Source organism: Helianthus annuus, chromosome 12, assembly GCF_002127325.2.
Source record: "Helianthus annuus cultivar XRQ/B chromosome 12, HanXRQr2.0-SUNRISE, whole genome shotgun sequence".
In the NCBI taxonomy this organism is placed as follows: Eukaryota; Viridiplantae; Streptophyta; class Magnoliopsida; order Asterales; family Asteraceae; genus Helianthus; species Helianthus annuus.
In genome coordinates, this window is record NC_035444.2 from 68648423 (window position 1) to 68654422 (window position 6000).

Sequence of the window (6000 nt, forward strand, 5' to 3'; positions counted from 1 at the left end):
GTTCACGTTTATCATTAAGTTTAATCGGCCAACTAGATTTCGAGTTGTCACAGTTGTGATATACATTTGTTTGAAATAAGAAAGTTAAGACAATTAGAGTTTAAGAAATTTTAGATAGATTCAGGATCAAATATCCTATAGGTGTCAAAAAGTTCCGAAAAGGTAGTATATTTTAAAGGATCATAAGTTCAGTTGTCAAAGATAAGGGTTATTCAAATAAATAATGAATAAAATCAAAACATTAGTTAAGGATCATAACCTGAGAATCCAAGTTAGGATCCTAACCTTTATCATTTAAACAGGAATAACCATAAGACAAACCTTATGGATGGTAAGTGTTAGGGCAGGATTTTTATGACCTATGATCCTTACGTGATATCCTAACAATGATCCTTGTTTCTTTGGCAGATAGTGATCCTCAGAAGAGCTTCAGGATCAGGATCATGGATCATCCTAAGGATCCTCATACTAACGATTGTTCTCTTTGAATTTAATGTTGTTTTGCAGGAATTACGAGTTGGACCTGGTCTTAGCAACGTTATCAAGGAATCTGTCACGCTAATTTCGCACATGCATAACCAAAATAGACGTTGTGGAGAATATGGAAACTTAGCACAATTACGGGCATTAGTTAGGCTAAATTTACTTCTATTTCTAAAGGGGTAACGAGCTAGTAGTTAGGTGATTTGCCTAAAATACGACCACACACACTTATATAAAGGCACTCTTCAGCATTTGGAAGACACAACACATTTCTCACACGCTTTAGCATACGATACTATAGTGATCCTTGTACCTAGCTCGTTACCATCCGAAGTTGTAAACATTGTTTGTTATATTGAAGTTTGGTGATCGGTAGTTTCCATCACCCGAGGTTTTTTATGCCGGAGATCATTCATTGATCAAGGGCTTTTTCCTCGTATAAATCCTTGTGTCACTTGTGCAATTTTCATTTAAGTGATCCTTATCTTTGTTCATCATACCAAGCATCATTCCCCGTTTACAAAGAGTTTGGTTGCATTATCCTTGTGTGATTTTTGACCAAAACAGTTTGGCGCCCACCGTGGGGCAATTGGTGCTTCATTCATAAGAAAGTTTTTCTGTTGGTGATCATTCCGGAGTGTTGCATGGCTTCATCGTTGAAGAATACCTCCACAGCGATGTCTGCAGTCAATTCATCTAATGGCATTCCACCTTTGCCTCCACCACCAGCTGGATCTCAGAAAAATGCTGAGAAGAGACCAACTCCTATCTTCTCTAAACCTTCATCTTCTGCTCTAACTTCTTCTGCTCCCAGTACTAGTGATATATTTACTTTGATTTTGCAGATGAGGGATCGTATGCAGCAGCAGGATGAAACTAATGACAGGATCCTCAAGAAATCGGAGATCTCAAAAGGCAAAAGAAAACGGCAGAGGATCATTCCCACTGATGCCCAAATCTTTGAATTTTGATACTCCGATGATTACTTCTCAGCCATCAGAGGTCCCAGACATTCAACATATGGGTGGATCAAGAGGAGTGCATTTCGGCCCAGCAATAGTGACTCAGGCATCAGGATCATATTTCCAACCGGCAGGATCCTATACTCAGCATATGGGATCCTTCATGAACTCAGGATCCTCCTTCGTTCCAGGATCATCCCAGGTTCAAGGATCCTCCTTTGTTCCAGGATCATCCCATGTTCAGGGATCCCTTCAGATACCAGGATCCTTGAAGAATTTGCAAACAGGAAGTCCAGATGTCCATCAAGGAGATTTTATTCCAATGCAGACCATTGCTTCCACTGGTCCCTCCATCATCCCAGAATCCCAGCAATATGGATTCACATCCAATGTTCCTAACTTGAACCCGATGGGAGGTAACACTTTTAATAATTCTCTTACCACTAACCATGGATTCATGCAGGATACAGGTATCAACCATGCTATGGCCAGAGAACTGCAGAAACTGAAGGATATGATATCAAGTGTTCCAGGGGTAGTCAAACCTATCCCGGAGATTGCAGATGGAAGCCATAAGGTATCTCGTTTTGCACCACCAATTTGTGATGCTGAGATACCCAAAAGATTCCATATCCCTACTATGAAGCTGTATGATGGTACAACGGATCCTGAGGAACACATAGCACAATACAGGGAGAGGATGGAGATCAATCCAATTCCAGAAAGGTTAAAGGAAGCATGCCTGTGCAAGGGATTTGGATCCACTCTTACTGGATCAGCTCTTAAATGGCTGCTAAGTCTTCCCCCTTACTCTATTACTTCGTTTGCTAATTTAGTTAACTTATTCAATAATCAATTTTCTTGTAGCAGAAAATTTGAACGATTGACTAGTGATTTATATAGGATAACTCAGGGTCATAATGAATCATTAAGGGATTATATAACCAAATTTAGTAAAGAATCCTTGGACATTCCAACTTGGATGTGGCCACAGCTGTTGAGGCCTTCAAGATGGGATTGCTTAAGGATTCATTGTTCTATGATGATCTTGTTATGACACCATGCAGGAACCTAGACGAAGTAAGGACTCGGGCACTCAGGTTCATCCGGCTAGAGGATGACAAGAGGATCCAGGAGAGACAAGTAGGATCCTCAAAACAAGAAAAGCAAGGATCCTCTTTCAAAAGCAACAAATTCAAATCCTATAACAGAACTGACAACCAGAATGTGCATGCTGTTGACCAAGAAGAGGATGATGAGGATTATCCTCCGATTTCTGAATACTGTTTTTCCGTTGATAACCATGAACTAATCCTTGCAATGCAGAATCTAGGAGAAAAAGCCAGATGGCCCAGAAAAAATGACAAACCAGCCGCAGCTAAAGATAAATCAAAGTGGTGTGCATACCATGAGGATTTTGGGCATTTGACAGAGGAATGCATCGCATTAAGAAAGGAAATTGGATATCTGCTGAGCAAGGGGCATTTGAAAGAATTGTTGGGAAGAAAAAAGCAAAGGACTCAGGATCCTGAAAGGATCCCTGAAAAAGCTCCAGCCCTCCGGCAGATGCACAAGTGATCAACTTTATTTCTGGAGGATCAGACATCTGTGGTACATCCTTCTCAGCAGCTAAAAGGCATGCAAAGGAAGCTAAAATGGATAACGGAGAAAGACCTATTCGAACATCAAGTGTCTCGGAAGGAAAAATCATAACCTTTGATGAGGATGATAGAATTAACATCCAGGATCCTCATCATGATAGTTTAGTTATTACTCTCTTTATTTCTAACCATTTTGTCCGCAGGATCCTTATTGACGGAGGAAGCTCAGTAAACATTATCCAGCTTGATGTTCTGAAGAAAATGGGTATTCCTGAATCAGACATCACACCAAGATCCTCCGTGCTTGTGGATTTAGTGGCGAAACTAAGAAAACCCTGGGGGACATCAAACTCCCAATTTACGTGGAAGGATTACATAATTATCAAAAATTTTGTGTTATTGACTGTTTGTCTTGTTGTAATGTTATCCTTGGCAGGCCCTGGATACACGATATGAAGGCAGTCCCATCCACCTACCATCAATGTGTGAAGCTCCCTAGCCCTTGGGGAATAATCAAGATCGATAGTGATCAGCAGGAGGCTAAGGATTGTTACACCTCATCAATGAAACCAGCCTCGAAATCAAGGGAGCAATAGCAATTAAAGTATCCTCCAAGGGATGTCTTGGAGGCAAGAGAGCAGGATGTGGACGAAATCCTCTGGATCCTGATGATCCTGAATCCAAAATCTATATCGGATCAGGGATCCTTGGACAAATGAAAGAAGACATGTATCCTTCCTCAAAAGAAGAAAATCTACCTTTGCATGGAAACATGAGGATATGACAGGTATATCTAAGGATATTATCACTCATAAACTTGGCATTGACAGGTCAGTTAAACCAATCCATCAAAAAAGGAGGAAGTTTGCACCAGAAAGAAATGCCATTATCCAGGAAGAGGTAGAAAGATTACTACGAGCAGGTATGATTAGAGAAGTGAAGTATCCAAAATGGCTGGCCAATGTGGTTGTTGTTCAAAAGAAAAATGGAAAGTGGAGGGTATGTGTCGATTTCACTGATTTGAATAAGGCATGTCCCAAGGATCCTTTCCCATTACCCCACATTGACTCCATGGTGGATGCAACGGCGGGTCATGAACTGTTAACCTTTATGGATGCATCATCTGGATTCCAACAAATTCAGATGGAACCATCTGACCAAGAGGATACGGCTTTTATGACCCCAACCGGTTTATATTGTTATATTGCTATGCCATTTGGATTAAGAAATGCAGGTGCAACATATCAAAGGCTGGTGAATATGATGTTCAAAGATCAAATTGGACAAACTATGGAAGTGTACATAGACGATATGGTGGTGAAATCCAAAAAAGCTGAGGATCACCTAAGGGACTTGGAGGAAGCATTTGATATCCTTGATAATTATAACATGAAGCTTAATCCTTCAAAATGTCACTTTGGTGTTAAAGCAGGTAAATTCTTTAGGAATATATGGTAACCCAGAGGGGCATTGAAGCAAGCCCGGAACAAATCAAAGCATTGGTGAATATCAAATCCCCTGCCAACGCTAAGGATGTGCCAAAGGCTAACAGGCAGGATAGCAGCTCTAACAGATTCATATCCAAATCCTCAGAAAAGTGTAAAGATTCTATGATATCCTAAGAAAGAACAAGAAAATTCGAATGGACTGAAAAGCATGAGAATGCTTTACAAGACCCTAAAAAGAATACATGTCCTCAGCCCCAGCATTGATGAAACCAGAAAAAGGAGATGTTGTTATCCTTATACGCTTGCGGTATCCTCAAAAGCAGTAAGTGCAGTCCTTGTTAAGGATCATGAAGGTACACAATATCCTGTCTATTATGTAAAGTAAGAGTTTACTTGATGCTGAATCCAGGTATTCACACCTTGAAAAACTTATTCTTGCACTGATTATGGCATCCTACTAAACTAAGACATTTATTTTGAAACCCATGTTATTGTTGTTAGAACTAATTTCCCAATTAAGAATGTCCTCAGGAAACCAGAATGTCCTGAAGAATGGCTAAAGTGGGCAGTAAAGCTTAAGTGCCCATGATATAAAGATATGAGCCTAGAACAGCCATTCAAATCCCAAGCATCTAGCAGACTTTGTGGCTGATTTCAGTAGTGATTACAAAAGGAAGCCAAATTGGAAGTCCAGCAGCTGGATGAGAACCAAGGATCCCTTGGATACTACATACTGACGGATCCTCCAAATGTTAAAGGCACGGGGGCTTGGTATACTACTAAAATCGCCACAGGGGGACATAATACCCCATTCCATAGCTTGTGAGTTCCAAGCCACTAATAATGAGCTGAATATGAAGCCTTAATCGCTGGTTAGCAAATTGCTAAGGCATATGGGATCAGGTATCTTGAGGTATACGTGGATTCATTGTTAATCACTAATCACTTTAATGGATCCTATGCTGTTAAAGGTGAAAAACTAACCAAATATTTAGATTGATAGTCAAAGAATTGGCACTCTCCTTTGTTTCCTTCAGTTTGACACAGGTACCAAGGGAAGAAATACAGAAGCTGATGCATTGGCCAATCTAGGATCATCTTTGAAGATCCCAGAGGATATAAGTATCCCCATCATCCATATCCTGGCTCCTGCTATTGAAAATCAGGTGGCCATGGAAATAGAAGAGGATTCTGCAATGATCCCTAGTGAGGATACTCAATCTTGTTCAGGATCATGGATCTCACCAATCATGAGATACTTACAACACGGAGAGATTCCTATGGGAGAAAATCCTAGGGCTTTCAGAATTAAGGTATCTCAATTCACAATCTTAAATAACATGCTGTATAAGCGATCTCTTGCAGGACCATATTTAAGATGTATCGAGGATCCTGAAGTTCAAGAAGTGTTAAAAGATTTCCATGAAGGAGATTGTGGAAACCACACTGGGGCAGGGCATTGTTCTCAAGGATCTTAAGGACAGGATACTACTGGCCAACTATGAA